Source organism: Nuphar pumila, chromosome 1, assembly GCF_984573655.1.
Source record: "Nuphar pumila chromosome 1, dmNupPumi1.hap1.1, whole genome shotgun sequence".
Classification (NCBI taxonomy): Eukaryota; Viridiplantae; Streptophyta; class Magnoliopsida; order Nymphaeales; family Nymphaeaceae; genus Nuphar; species Nuphar pumila.
Genome location: NC_143249.1, coordinates 154,253,728 through 154,270,207, shown reverse-complemented (window position 1 = coordinate 154,270,207; position 16,480 = coordinate 154,253,728). Strand labels below are relative to the sequence as shown.

The window sequence follows — 16,480 nt, the reverse complement described above, 5'->3', positions numbered from 1 at the left end:
AATTGCGTTGTCTTTAGAACAAAACAAAAGTTAGGATTTTTGGGTAAAACCACAGGGAGTTATACTCAAAATATATTAAAGTATTTTCTATGTTAAACTACATAAAATAATGATTTGGGATTTTAACATGTAGGAAACAGGCTCAATTTTGAAGGCACAAAAGAACAAATCATGAATCGACTAAAACATGAAAGTTGTCACTAAGGATATTATCTTTCCAGAACAGCAAACAGATTGGCAAAAAAAATAACACTGATCAAGATATGATTTAAACACTAAGCTTTACAAGAAATGTAATAAGCAATTCAAAACTCAGATCACAATAAAATAGGAATCATTGTTCGACTACTTAATCATAGTAGGAGGTGGATTCAGGAAAAATGGTAAACATGAAATGTATAGATTTGGATGTTAGCTTTCCAACAAGTTAAAGTTTATAATTTTCTGTTTGGCCGTTTAGGAGAACATACCAAACTACTGAACTCTGTTAGAAAATGTATTAAGTAGTTCATTAACTCAGATCACATTCAAACAAGAGAGATTGCTAGTCTTTTTAGATGAGTAACGAAATGAATTCAGCAAAAATGATAAACATAAAATTTGTAGATTCGGATGTTAGCTTTTCAACAAGTTAAGGTTTGCAATTTTCTGTTTAGCCATTTAGGAGAACACGCCAAATTACGAAAATGTGTCTAAGGGTTCAACCACTCGCATTTGAACGAACACAATCCAGAAATGTAATACGACTGTCCTTTAATAGATTAAGTTAGGGTGAAAGTACAACCTGCAATTACAAATACTTTTCTGGTTCACTCACCTTGAGCAATCCTTTCTCCTTTTTTCCCAACACCAATTAGTAAAACAACAATAGGAAAACTTACTTTTAACAAGAGGATTAACAAGTTAAGAAACACTATTCCAGCACAATAAAAAATCAACAGTTTGACCAACCAGTTAACGCAGTCCAGAACAAACAAGATGTCACACAACATAGACTATCAGTCATAAGATTTCAGGCTAAGGCTAAAGACAAAATGCCAGAAAACAATATCTGTTTTGGGCCAGAGGGAGCACAGTCTTCAGCAGCCGTATGGATCGTTCACAACGAGCTTGGGCTAACGACACCAACGACACACGAATTCCAAATCAATCACGCAAGAGCAGCAACAGGACTTCACGTCAATGCCCACATACAACAACACCAAAAGCACGATTTCTTTCTCAAGATGAACCAGTCCTTCTTCCTCAAATGAATCTTTCTTTCTTTCTATTCTCTCCAACTTCTTTCTTTTCTTTCTTGAGTAACAACAACAAGCTCTATCAAATTTCTATTTTGTCCAGAATTTTCATAAAAAAAACAAAACTCCCTCACCAAATTTTTTGTTTGGATTTAAGGGGCTTAAAAAAGAACAAGGTCTCTCATTGGCCACGTGAGAGGCGGGATCTATAGTTCTTACTTGTGGGTGTATTTTAGCGATATATGCAAAGTCTGCTTGCTGGGGTCATATCTTAGTCTTTGCACATGCAAAAGTCATGCTTCAACATATGCAAATTCGCTATGGATACGAATCTGCTATTAAAATCAAGATAGTTATACTACAACATATGTAGATCTGATTTAGACACAAATCTGCTATTGATATCATGACAGTCTTGCTGTAATACCTCGTAAAAAAAAAAAATGTTGTAAAATTGGTTGTTCTATTGTCGGGCTATCATGAGCATACAGTTCCGCAGAACCCTTGGGGTGCCATGTAAGCACTTATAAAATTTTGTGCTTGCTACTTGCCACGGTGGATTCTACGTTGGATGCATATGCCTGGGAGTGCTTCACCCTGAATAGTGCATGTGGTTGCATGAGCCAGTGGGGTATCATATATACCCTAATTCAATAATAAAATAATGAAAGCACTAGTACTTGGCTTTGATTTTAAGCTGGTAACTTTGAGAAATATTGTTTCGTACCTATTATGCAATGGGACGGTAATGTGCATACAATTGATTAACCCAAGTGTGAGTTTGGGATTTTGAAAATCCCTTGGGGTGTGATGACTCGCACACAAAAATAAATAAGAATATAAAATATGCACATATAACCTAACTACTTGATTCTGGGTATACCTAAAAAATGATATATGTTATCGGGTTCTCAGGGTTCTTGGTACACCTGAAAGACGGTGTATGTTATCAGGCCCATGTTCTACCTTGGAGAGGGTAGATGGTACAAGCTCCATGGGATAGTTACGTTTTGTGAGAGCTAGGCGTCTCACCCGATCCCCAATCCTCAGAGTTAGGGGCCAGGACTACCAATGCGTCGTAGGTGGTAGATCCAAGTCTTCTGCAGAAGTTACAGGGTGCATCCAAATTTTTAGTTTGCCATTGGGGAGTACTCTCTCGGTCATGAACCGTCTCATTTGGATATCCGTATGGCTAGTCACCGGGGTATTAAATTGAAAAGCATAACAGACTCCCGTGTGATCTCGGTCTGATACGATGTCGAATGTTTGTGCATACCCACAGAGTAATTAACAAGAAAAACTTAAAGTCAGTTTATTTTTAAATATTTCTAAGTACACTTGCTGCTTGTAGTTCCAAGATTAGAGTTTATTTACATGAGTCATTTACATGATATGTAGTTTCTTCAAGACTGTCTTTATATATGTCAATTGTCATCTTATAATTGTGAAGCATGTGTTAGAAGCATAATTTCATTAGTGGTTCCACCATGAGCTAGTTGTAAATGTTGCACACATATTTGTACACATGACACTGAGCACATTTATATGGATATAATACTTCTTACTCATATGGGGTGTAGTCTGACCCTTTCTGAATTACTATTTTTCAGGTAACAATTAAGTTGGAGCAATTACGGATGTCGTTGCAGAGGAAGCCATTTTTTTATGATCCTGCATTTAACTCTGAAAACTTATAGTTATTTCATTAATGAGATCGTAATAAATTAAACAAAATCTTTATTATGTTATTGAATGATATTGAGTACTCTCTGTGTTACCCACCCAACTCTTGAACACGGTATTTCCGCTGTCTCAAAAAAAAAATTTATTCCAACATTTTTCGTTCAAATCATTGGGGTGTTACAGTACCACTACTCCTTCTAAGGTAGGCATAATCCTAAATGGGCTCGAAGGGTTCTTTTATAGAAGTTAACATTTTCAAAACTAGGCTCAATAGCCCAAATACTCATTAGAGTAAACACTAGGGTCATATGTACCCAGCCCATCTAGTGTTGCTCTGTAAAAATGAGCACTTGCTTGTGAAGGCAAAACTATATAAGTTTGCATATAGACATAACTCATAATACAAAATGGGTATTCTATTTGCACCATTTGGGTTTAGAAAACCCATATAACAATTTTTTTCAAGAAATAACATGCTATGCAATAATTACTCTTTTTATCAAAATTCAAAAATCGTCTAATCCTTGACCATTACTTGGCCATAACATTTTATAAAAAATTTGGATGATTTTCATTCAAAACCCATAAAATTCGACTAACCTTTAATCTTGTCATTTTGAATAGACATTTATTCATGCAAATGCTAAAATTTATGTATGAGCATGAATAAAAATTTAAATAATCATGCATGCATCAGAAACATGTTTAATATAAAAATTATAAGATTTTGACAGAAAAACTTTTATTTCTGATGTTTTGCAGTAGACCAGAATAGATCACTGGTGCTTCGATTTATTCTGGTAAAAATTCTATTCTATTAGATTATATTTTTCTAATAAGTTTTGGGCAGTATCTGCTCTATAAAAACTAAAGAAGATCCTTTTAAAGATTTCAAAAAAATATCTAAAAACTAATTTAAAATAATTTTAATTCTTTAAATTTTTTACAGAGTTTCCTCTATAATAACTCAATTATTAAAAAAAGGTTTCAAACTTGAATTCGAGTTGTAAAAATTCTGACATGACTTTGCATCACAAATATTTTTATAAAGGTTTTTCAAAAAATTTGATTCGAATATCTGAAAAGGATTTTAAACATTTTTTATAGAATTCCCTTTATAAAAATGAAATTTTTCTAAAATACTCACAAAATTTTTGGCATAATTCCTACTAAAATAATTTAAAATTTTCAAAATGTCTGAAAAGTTTTTGCCAGAATTCTTATTATAATAATTCAAAAATTCAAAAATCTTTAGAATTTTTTTGCAAGAACTACTGCTATATTAATTCTATTTTTTAAAAAATCTTTAGAAAACTTTGCCAGAACTTCTTCTATAATAGCTCTATTTCTTAAAAATCTTTAGAAAATTTTTGCTAGAACTTCTACTATAATAGCTCTATTTCTAAAAAATCTTTAGAAAAATTTTGCCAGAACTAATACTATAGTAGTTCTGAATATTTAAAAATACTTACAAAAATTTTAACATAACCTCCCCTACATAAAGGTATGGTTGGATTAAATTTTGGCGAAATTGCCTCAATTAAAATTCAGAAAGGATCCCTAGGGGTTCAGGGAAAGAATTGAAGGTCCTACGAGCACAAGTTAAGGTCTAGATAAAGCATACAAGTACTAACTTGGTTTACAAAAATTTGAGTAGCGCTTCCACAACAGAATTTTAGAACTTCCGCTATCGGGACGCCAGAGGTCGAATCTAATCCGTCAGCACTCCTTCGAGGAAATGAGGACCATCTGTGAATAGAAGGAAGAGGCTAGAAGGGGTTTGTCAAAAAAAAACATGGGTTTTAACTAAGGTTTAGGTTGGAAATCTAGAGAGAAGGGCTAGGGTTTAGAGAGAGAAAAGGGGCAATTTTTAGGAGAAAGAGCTAGAGAGAGAAAGTATAAGGGAACAAGGTAGAGAGAGAGGGGAGAGGAGAGAGGGGGTATTTATAGGGGTGAGAGGAGGTGCCTCCCCCCTCTTGTGGGCCCTACTTCTTGCTGAGTGTCAAAATTTTAGAGAGAGAGGTGATGACTCACCCCTCTCTCTGCCAAGTGTTGGCAAGAGAGAGAAGATGGGTGTCACCTCTCCTCTGTGGAGATGACACCTCAGGCCCATGGTTTTGAAAAACCATGTCTACCCATGGTTTTGGGTAGATAGTTTTCTCAAAACCATGGGTTGGCTATTATTATATATTAAAATATTAATATTATATTATATCTTATTTTAATACCTAGTTTTTATACCTAGTTTACCCCCTGTTCAGGTCTCAAGTTTTACAGATGTCATTTTAAAAATAAGTAGTTACCCTTTTACCCTTTGGTAGTTCAAAAATTTATTGGACCTGCCATTAGGAGTGGGAAAAATATTGTTTTACCCCTGATAAATTTATTGATTCTCTAAAAATGTCTTTGATATAAAAATTACCTTTTTACCCTTGTATAGTTAGAGAATTTACCAGAAATGCCATTGGAGTGGCAAATTTTTATTTTTCCCTTGACAATTTAATTAATTATGAAAATGTCCCTAAATTTGGATTTTGAACAATTCTTTGTTTTGATTTGTCTAGAGTTTATATATGAATTCAAATCATTGTTTGGATCCACTAATTACTCAAAATCAAGGTTTTTAGACTTTAAATCATATCCAAACTAGTTTAGAATTCATCAAGACTTGATTTTTAGAATTTATTAAACATTGAAAATTTCTGAATGTTTCATTATCACGTTGGAAATACAATAAATTTTGATAATTTCCCATATCAGGTGTGCAACATGCCATTACCTGCCACATGTGACCAATTACTATATATAATCATGTTTGTGTGGATAACTAAATGCTCTATGGTGAAATCGTGCTCCTGTAGAACCAAGATGGGAAAATATCAATGAGACTGATCTTCATATGGAAACTTGCTTGAAGAAAGGTACCAATAGTTTACTTCATACTCATGTCCTTGTATGTTGGAGTTGTGGTGATCAATAGGCAAATCTTAGGTGCTTCAACTAAACCAATCTATAGTTTTATAATTTGCAAGCAAGAAGGCCCTGAAAGGTGGTAGCATTTCTATGAATTAGGCTTTGTTTAATAAATACATTTTTTAATTTCTTTTAGTTTTGCTACACATTGAGACTCTAGAAATTGTTATTCTGGTCCATATATCATTAATAGAAAAGTACCAAAATTTGTGTCTATCTACATATAATTGAGCTATGTGGCAGTGTTCTTGCCAAGAACTTAACTTTTTCTTTCCATATAATTTCATAATCTAGGGGTATATTTTGGGAAATAATTAAATTATCCAAGTGCAAAATGATAATTTACCACTAAAGGGTATATTTTGGTAATTATTTAAAATATTTAAGGACAAAAGGGTAATTTCCTACTTGAGTGGCAACTGGGTTACTTGAAATTAGACCAAGGTTAAAATAGTAAAAATAAATAGAATTTATAGAATTACCAAAATAAATAAATAAAAGAATAATAAAAAATTTAAAATTTCCCACCTTTTTTATAAAGCAATCGAATTTTGATGGTTTTATTCAATTGTTTTACAAAACTAAATCCCAAAAACAAGGGGCATGGGACTTAGTTTTATAGAAGGCCATCTAAAAAGCTGACACCTAGTAGGGGCAATTTTTTTCATCTAGTGATGTCTGGACATCTTGCCATCTTGTGTAACAAATGGTTATGGCAATTAGAACATTTGTCATATGTGATGGTGTGAATGCATGTGTTTAGCTTCTTGTTGAATTGAATCATATGCTCAATACTTGAACAGTCTATATCTGAATGCGTATTTATAACAAAGAGTTGGTGAATCTTTTGGAAGCTATGTTTCTTTGTTTTGTTTTTCGCTCCCGGCTCCTGGGTGAAGGATAAGTTCATTTTTTTATTTTTGTTTGTGTCTTGAGATTCCTCTCTTTTTCCTTTTTTTAATATGGTTTTGAGAAGAAGAATTTGCATGAGGCAATTGGCTAGGTAAGAAAGTTGAGACTAAGGTGATGTGACAGTAGTCCACAATACTCTTGAATTATTTTCGTTTGACAACTGGCACACCTGACCTTTTCTTCTCATGTGCATGGTGATAGCTAGAAACCTGTTGTAATGTCTTAGTTCATTCTCTTTTGGAAATTTTTAGATGCAAACTTGTTTCTTGGTAAGAATCAAAGTTTTTGTTTGTTTCTTAATTATGCTAATTTTTTTCTTGGGCTCTATAGAAAAGTGGAAAATTTACTTACTTTTCTTAAGAACACTCCACACGATCACAAGAGAAACCTTCCTCCTCAAAATCATGTAGATTGAAGTTCCTTCTTGGTATCTCATACTACACCCTAAAGAAGGAGATTGAGAACCAAGTAAACTTCAAAAAAAAAAAAAATCTCCAAGGAAAAATCGTGGAAGGGGAAAAGAGAGCAAAGAGAGGGATTTTCGAAAATGAGGGAGAGAATGACCCATCTTCACCTTTTTGGCACATATTTATAGAGTTAGCCTAGGGTTTGAAGTAGATGTATGGCTAAGATTAAAAGTGTGAGATGGAGGGCTGAGATAAGGTCAAGCCAAATGTTTTTCAATATAGGAGCCAAGTAAAAAAGCACATGTAAATTTTTCACAAAAAAGAAAAAATGCTTTATGTTTAAGGAAAAGGCTTTATCCACCTGGGATAAGCCTTGGGATCTTCTTCCTAGGACCCTTGGAATATGCATCTCCCCTCCCCATGTGCACATGGCATAGGAGAGGGCCCACATGGAAGGTCGACCTCTCTCCTTGGGTTTGGGGTTGGATCCAATCTGATCCAACTCCAAACCCATCTCTAATATATATATATATATTAATATATATTATATATTTTTATTTATTTATATTTACATTTATATATTTATTGGATCACCATGTCCATCCTCATTGGATTCCCAATTTTACCCATATCCAATTGATCTCAATCCAACCTGGTAAGGATTAAAATAATTGATACATAGGATTTTCACTATATATGTTTTTTTTTATTTAATTAAATTGCATACTAATTATGTTCTGATAGTGTAGTTAGCCAACCTAATCAATTTAATTCAACCATACAATTAATAATTTGATTTATTTGATAAATAAATCAATTATTACTAATTTACTTGTTAGTTGACCCATAATTACCAATTATACTAAAAACAAGCTAGAAAAATAGAAATTGAATATGTAATCACTCAAATAGGTGAATCAAACCCGAAATCAAAATTTTCTCATTAATCAAGAAATTTTATTAACAAATCCAAAAATTTTGTGGGTCTTATATCCTACCCCCCTTAAAAAGGAATTTGTCCACAAAATATCATTACAATAGCTAAACAAAAAGGTTGGGATATTTTTCTTTCATGTTGGCTTCTAGTTCCCATGTACATTTCTCAATGCCATGGTGTTGCTGACTCACTTTGACCAAAAGAATCATCTTTGATTGCAACATGTGGTCCCGACAATCTACGATTACTATCAGTTTCTCTAACACAGTCAAGTCCTCCTGCACTTTCACATCCTCATACTGAATAATGTGCCAAGGGTCAATAACATACTTTCACACCATCGATATGTGAAAGATATTATGAATCTAAGCATACTGTGGTAGTAGTGCCACACGATATGCCGCTTTGCCGATCCATTCCAAAATCTTGAATGGTCCAACAAATATCAGGCTTAACTTTCCTTTCTTCCCGAACCTAAATGCACTCTTGGTAGGGAATACTTTCACAAAGACCATGTCTCCACCGTCTATGATCAGCATAACTCTTCTACCGACTCTGAGCCACTCGCAGCCTATTTTGAATCATAGGTACCTACTGAGTGTAGTGATGTAAAACCATCGGTGATTCCATTGATCACTCATTGATGTCATCCCAGTAAGTCGGTGATCAACATGGCCTCCCATACAAATCCTTGAATGGATTCATCCCAATGCTCATGTGATAGTTGTTGTATACAAACTCTGCCAAAATCAGGTGCAGATACCAGTCACCCTTTCAATCATGCATACATGCTCGCAATATGTCTTTCAAAGTTTGTATCATCCTTTCTAATTGACCATTAGTCTGAGGGTAAAAAGCGGTATTGAACTCCAACTTAGTACCCAAAGCTTGCTATAACTACCCCCAAAACAGTGATGTGAACCATGGATCATGGTTCAAAATGATCAAAACTAATACTCTATGTAGTCACACGATCTCCTTGACATACAAGTTGGCCAAACTCTTAAGAGATTGACTGACCTAAATGGGTAGAAAATGAGCAGACTTGATGAGTCTGTCAACTATAACCCAGATTGCATCGTGTTTCTTTTGAGTCCTCGGGAGACCTACCACAATATCCATGGTAATGTCCTATTTTCATTGCAGAATCTCAATCCGTTGCATCACTCTGCCCGGTCTCTGGTGCTCAATCTTGATTTGCTAGCAAGTCAAGCATTTTGAGACATACATTGTCACTTCTCTCTTTATGTCATTCCATCAATCCTCTGTTGTAAGTCCTTGAACATCTTGGTACCTTTAGGATGGATGGTGTACTTGAACTTATGGGCTTTGTCAAGAATCTCTTTCTTCAACTCAGAGTTATTAGGCACCCAAAGTCGTCCTTCCATCTGAATGCTTTCATCATTGCCAAGATAAAAAGAAGTATTCTCTTTCTTCAACTTAGGGTTATTAGGCACCCAAAGTAGTCCTTCCTTAATCTTCTCATAATGTGATTCTTTCCTTTGTTCTGCAATAATCTTGGTGAGGATTGCAGGTTGAATGATTAAATTGGATAACTAAATAGTTCCATGACCAACCGAAAAGGGTTTCCAACTAACAAAGTCTTCAACACGCTTTCAACCTCGTACAAGATTGGCTAAAATGCTACCAGACTTGCGGCTAAGCACATCTGCTATGACATTTGTCTTTCCTAGATAATAGGATAATATAAATTCATAATCCTTGAAGAACTCTAACCAATGTCATTGCCTTATATTCAATTCTTTTTGTGAGAACAAGTACTTGAGGCTCTTATGGTCCATGAAAACTTTAAACTGCTCTTCATACAAATGATGTCGCCAAAGCTTCATCATAAATACTACTGTTGCTAGCTCTAAGTTATGGGTCGAACATGAATCTTCAACTAACAGGATGCATAGGCTAGCACTTTTCCATTCTGCATTAACATGCAACCCAATCTTGTACTAGAGGCATCCGTGTACACCACAAAACCACCTCGACTAGAAAGCAAAGCCAAGACAGGTGCAATCGTGAGTTTTCTGTTCAGAATCTAAAAACTTTTCTCGCATTTATCTGTCCACTTGAACTTGATTCCCTTACACAAAAGCTTCATCATTTACAAAGCAATCCTGAAAAAATCCAAGATGATTCATCGATAATAACCTGCCAACCCATGAAAACTCCTGATATTGCTAACGTTCTTCGATTGCTTTCAATCCAGTACGACTTTCACCTATTAGAAACCATGCTGGAAGTTCAAAATTAAAATATTCATCTAATTGATTGGGGAGATAAACAATAAGTGAGATATTCACCTTGCTAGGGTCCATAGACACTCCATTCTTCGAGATCACATGACCCAAGAACATGACTTTTTGAGCCAAAATTTGCACTTAGATTACTTAGCAAACAACTGATGCTCTCTAAGTATTCCCAAAATGATCTACAAGTATTCCCGATGTTATTTCAAGCTCTTGGAATACATCAAGATATCGTCCATGAATACAAATATAAATGTATCCAAATACGGTTGAAACACTCAGTTCATCAAGTCCATGAAAGTTGTTAGTGCATTAGTAAATCTGAAAGGCATTACTACGAACTCATAATGATGTCGCCAAAGCTTATATCCTAGATAATAGGATAAGGTAAATTCATAATCCTTGATGAACTTTAACCAACGTCGTTGCCTTATATTCAATTCTTTTTGTGAGAACAAGTACTTGAGGCTCTTATTGTCCATGAAAACTTTAAACTGCTCTTCATACAAATGATGTCGCGAAAGCTTCAGCGTAAATATTACTGTTGCTATCTCTAAGTTATGGGTCGAACACGAATCTTCAACTAACAGGATGCATAGGCTATCACTTTGCCATTCTGCATCAACATGCAACCCAATCTTGTACTAGAGGCATCCGTGTACGCCACGAAACCACCTTGACTAAAAGGCAAAGCCAAGACAGGTGCAATCGTGAGCTTTCTCTTTAGAATCTAAAAACTTTTCTTGCATTTATCTGTCCACTTGAACTTGATTCTCTTACACAAAAGCTTCATCATTTACAAGGCAATCCTGAAAAATCCAAGATGATTCATCGATAATAACCTGCCAACCCATGAAAACTCCTGATATTGCTAACGTTCTTCGATTGCTTTCAATCCAGTACGACTTTCACCTATTAGAAACCATGCTGGAAGTTAAAAATTAAAATGTTCATCTAATTGATTGGGGAGATAAACAATAAGTGAGATATTCACCTTGCTAGGGTCCACAGACACTATATTCTTCGAGATCACATGACCCAAGAACATGACTTTTTTGAGCCAAAATTTGTACTTAGATTACTTAGCAAATAACTAATGCTCTCTAGTATTCCCAAAATGATCTACATGTATTCCTGATGTTATTTCAAGCTCTTGGAATACATCAAGATATCGTTCATGAATACAAATATAAATGTATCCAAATACGGTTGAAACACTCAGTTCATCAAGTCCATGAAAGTTGTTAGTGCATTAATAAATTTGAAAGGCATTACTATGAACTCATAATGCTCATACTGCTTCCAAAATGCAGTCTTCAAAATATCTTTGTCTTTAATTCTGAGTTGATGGTACCCAGACCTACAGTTGATCTTTGAAAATACTTTGAACTTTTGCAACTGGTCAAATAGATCCTCAATACGTGAAAATGGATATTTATTCTTGATAGCAGCCTGATTGAGCATTCTATAGTCAATGCATAATCTTATTGAATTATCTTTCTTCTTCACAAACAACACTGGTGCATCCCACTGTAAAACACTCAATCAAACGAAACCTCATTTTATTAACTCTTATTGTTGCTTCTTCAACTCCTCAAGTTCTATTGACATCATATGATATAATGCCTTAGAAATAGGTACAGTTTCATGCAACAACTCAATGTGAAACTCCACATCTCGATGCAGAGGAAGTGTAATATCCAAGATTTTTTTGAGACCTTTTCATGAATTTTTATATTATGTGCAAATTTTTAAATTTGTAGCTAGAAATTCACTAAAGGGGTTTGTGAGGTTAATTGAGAAATTTTAAAAATAGGAAAAAATGAATAAAGCCCAACACACCTAGAATTCCTGGAAATTTAAGGCATAATTTGGTCAAATTTGGATTTTAATCATAGAGAAATTAATTAAAGTAAATAATTTAGATGCTTAAAACTTTGAAAATAAACTAATAAAATTTAGTTAGGTGTGAATTTACTTAAATTACATTCATTAGAATTTATGTGATTCTTTATTTAATTTAGAAAGTATTTTAATTTAATTTAGAATGGATTTAGCTTGAATTTCATAGAATGGATTTCAAAAATTAACTAGAATTGATAAAATAGTATGATCCCATAGGTGGGCCCTCACATCCTATGTGGCATCTTAATTTAAAGTTTTAAATTGATTTAAAACAAAAACAAACTAGAAATTGAAGTTAAAATCAAAAGTCTAAAAAAAAAACAAAGTGAAGGTTTTAAAAAGTCAGTACTTACTATTTTTTTTTTAAAAAGCGCCCCATAGGGTGGGCGTCAAGTTTGGAAGACCCTAGAACCCATGTGGGGAATTAGAAAATAAATAAGGAAAGGACAAGGGGGAAGAAGAAAGGAAATAAGAAAAAAAGACTACTTGAAATGACTTGGGAAGTCACTTGCCAAATTCATTTTTGGAAAGGGGGTCAACCCATGGGGGTCGACCACCCTTCTCCCTTTTTAATAAGAAGATATATATATATATATATATATATATATATATATATATATATATATATATATATATATTATACTAGGTATTGGTTCATTTTCATAGGATATGACAAAGTTTTTATGCTGGTTGTCACAGGCCTACCGCAACCCTCCTCCTTTATCCGGGCTTGGGACCGGCAGTGTATAACTACACAGGCGGAGTAGTTATAAGATATATGTTACATTATATGCTTAGGCTAAATTAGAAAAAAATATATGTACATAATTATGTATAAGGGGAGTTACTAAAAAAATAGAGAATAGGAAAGGGAGTGGCTTAGGATATAGAAAGGAATTTTAATTTGGATCAAAGGCTGAGATTGGCCCCAACCCTTTATCCAATCTCACTCTCTATATAAGGAGAGGAGGGGCTCATGCCCCCCCTCATTTTGGCCTATTATTTTTTTTCTAAAACCTTCTCTCTCTCACCCCCTCTCAAGTCTCAAGCCACTTTTCTCTCTCCTTTCTCTACACCCTACCATGGGATTTCCACCCTTAGGAGGGCCTTCACATGATCTAGGAGAGTATAAGAAGGATCACATCGAAGCCATGGTACACGTAGAATGGACGGATCTTGCAAAAAGACCCATTGGCATACGTAGAAGCAATTTTTTCGACAAAAAAGGTAGGTGATCTATACTCATCTTGCAAAACAGAATTCGTGGTACAAATTCTATAGGTTTTTCATGAGCACAGACCCTAAACAAACCGTCACACACGTGGGTTTGGCTTAGAGCTATCAAACTATGGAAAAAGAGTAATTTTCTGAGAGAAACCCATCTTGAAAACATGTTTTTCCCAAAAGACCAGTTTTTTAGAAACAAAATTTGTAAATTTTAAAAATATGCAAATTATGCCATGATTTTCCTGCAAGTATTGATTTGGATTAGTAGATTAGGTTGTTGTAGACATTCTATAAAAATTTGGTGATTTTTCATGGTCGAAATTTTGAGATATTGCAATTTTAGTCAAATGAGGTTTTTTAGAAAAGATTTTGGCAATTTAGGAAAAAACATGAATTTTATAAGTATAACTACATAATGTTTTTATTGTAGTTAGTAGGATATATGCATATGGATATTCTATGATTTTTGTAGATTTTTTTGAATTTTTATTCCTTATAAATTTCATGATTTACTTGATTTATTATATATTTTACCAAATTAATTTCTGAAGAAATAAAGCATGTGCGAGACAGGTCAATTTTTTTGGCCAAATGGTTGAGAAAAAATATGATTTGTCTCATTTATAATAGATCAAACCTAGATGTATAGATTTATTTTAGTTTTTAATTAAAACTAAGTTAAAAAATACTGATGTACGAATTTGGGTGACCCAGTTTGGGCCCACCAGAATGCATAGATCTGGAATTACAATTTTTTGACCAGATATCCGAACAATAAAATGCTCATAACTCTCTCATCTGAAGGAGTTTTGATGAGCGGTTTATTGCGTTAGAAAGCTAACAAAATTTTCTACTTTCTGTGAAAGTTTAAGCACTGTTCATAGTCTGAGCACAATTTTGCGATAGTTGGAACTTCATCATACGAAAAAAATTTATGAACGGTTTGCGGCTATAAAAAGCTGACAAAATTTTCTTTAATTTATAAAAATTTCAGCTCTGTTCATTGACTATAAAATTTTCTGTTAATTTTGTAACAGTCGGATAGAGTTAGAAGTTTTGCAAATTTGAGCCGATCTAAGGACTGAATCCCAACATTTGCGTTGTTGCATGTGTTTCGCATAATTATTTTGTTATAATTAGCATGCAAAATGTGTATGTATATTTTTAGGCCTAATTTTATGCAGGGTATGGTATGCCTATCTTAAGGCATGAATGAATATTGGAAAAGGCTAAACATATTGCCTAAAAAGGGGCTAATCGTAATTAAGAGACTGAAGGGTGCAACATGTAAAGCGTAATGTAAATCTTGAATGTAGTCTTTTGTCTGCATGTCTGACCTTATTATGTGATGATGATGATGATGATGATGATGATGATGATGATAATAATGATGATGTGATGTGATAGTTAAGTGGATGCATGTAAATTATGTTTTTCTTTGTATTGCCCATGTATATGCATATGTGTTAGCTAAATCATGATAACAAATGTGTAATCGAATACAATGCATCAAAGAATGTATCCATTGCCCAAAAAGTGGTCGAATCCTTATAATAGATTCAATCATGATAATGCATGTAAGCCATTAAAGCAATTAAGTAAAACATGTGACATTAAAGTAAGATTTTGCAAAGAGAGGGCAAACGATACATCGAGCTTCGTGGAACTTTGTTTGAGCATAGAAGGTTGCTCCTCCCCACCCATGAAGATAGGGAAAACCTCAGCAATAGACTGCAGTGCAGAGGGTAAGAAACTCATGAGTGAAAGTCTGATGCATCAGGTTGGTGGTGTTAGGAGTCTCTCTCACTCTTGTCGTCCTGCACTCGATTTAGTGAAAGGTGCTCGGCCAGGCCAAAGCCACCCCTGTATATAAAATGTTGCCTGAGCCGTGACCCAGAACTAGTTTTCTGCCTGTGTTGTACCTATGGGGTTAAGAAGTGATAACTTAAGATGTATGTGCATTAGTTAGGCATTGCATGCATCATTTAAGAAAGAACACCTAATTAAAGATAAAAAAAAATTGGTGCATGCATTTGGTATGTTCATGCATTTTAACTGCTTCTGCATTTTATTTGATTTGGATGAGTTGATTGATGCATATTTGTTTAATTTAGCAAATTGTATATGCATGTCAGTTGCATAAATAATTCAATAAATTTTAATTCATATATATGAAAAATCTGATGAAATTTCTACTTCATGTTCTGTTTTACAAGTTTTGTATATTTCACTCTACTGAGACAAGTTGTATTTGACTCCTCTGATTTTATGTTTTTCAGGAAGTGAGGAACAACTTACATGCAAAGGCAGAAGGTTGCGATGGAGACCGAGCCTACCTTTCCTTTGCCTTCACAAGAATTTTGGACTCTGATTTTATTTTTAATTAAATTCAATTCAAGAACAATTGTAATTAGTTATGAATATTATGAACGTTTGATTTTATTTTATGCATGGGTAATTATTTGTTAAATTTTAAATTCCATAATTGCATGATTGCAAGTGTTTATGTGAAGTAGCACACTAAATTTTAAACTCGATGAATTTTCCGTTGTTAATTGATAAAATAAAATAAAAAGTATTTCAAAAAAAAAAATCACCATTTTTTGGGTTATAAAAATTGGGGTGTTATAGGAAGTCCAGACAACTCCTTTAGAAACATATCTGAAAAATCTCATGCAACATCCAACTCCTTAATCGACACAGTCTTTGGCTCCACCAAAAAGACACTGGCCAGAAAGGCAATACACCCTTTCTGCATATACTTTTGTGCCTTCAATATAGAGATTACCCAGTCTTTTAGAGTGGGTATAGAAAGTTTAAACCCCCCCTTGGGACTCTGGGTCATGATAGAATAACCTTTCATTCTCGACATAGGACCTGAGCATGATGCTCGAACAACCAATTCATGCCCAATATGACATCAAAATCAGTCATATT

At 34.0% G+C, this 16,480-nt stretch overlaps 1 protein-coding gene across 3 annotated transcripts in view; it reads left to right on the top strand.

Annotated features, from left to right (window-relative positions):
• LOC149849234 (adenine phosphoribosyltransferase 1-like) overlaps window positions 1-16,013 on the top strand; it is a 66,222-nt gene extending 50,209 nt beyond the window's left edge. For 2 of the 3 annotated variants that reach the window (XR_016430768.1, XM_089999046.1), the window contains one exon: window positions 2,849-3,002. The gene's annotated coding sequence lies outside the window, so the exon portion shown is untranslated. Of the gene's footprint in view, window positions 1-2,848; window positions 3,003-15,822 lie in introns of those variants that run through there. The other variant, XR_016430769.1, reaches the window with a different exon arrangement.
• The last annotated feature ends 467 nt before the right edge of the window (window positions 16,014-16,480 follow it).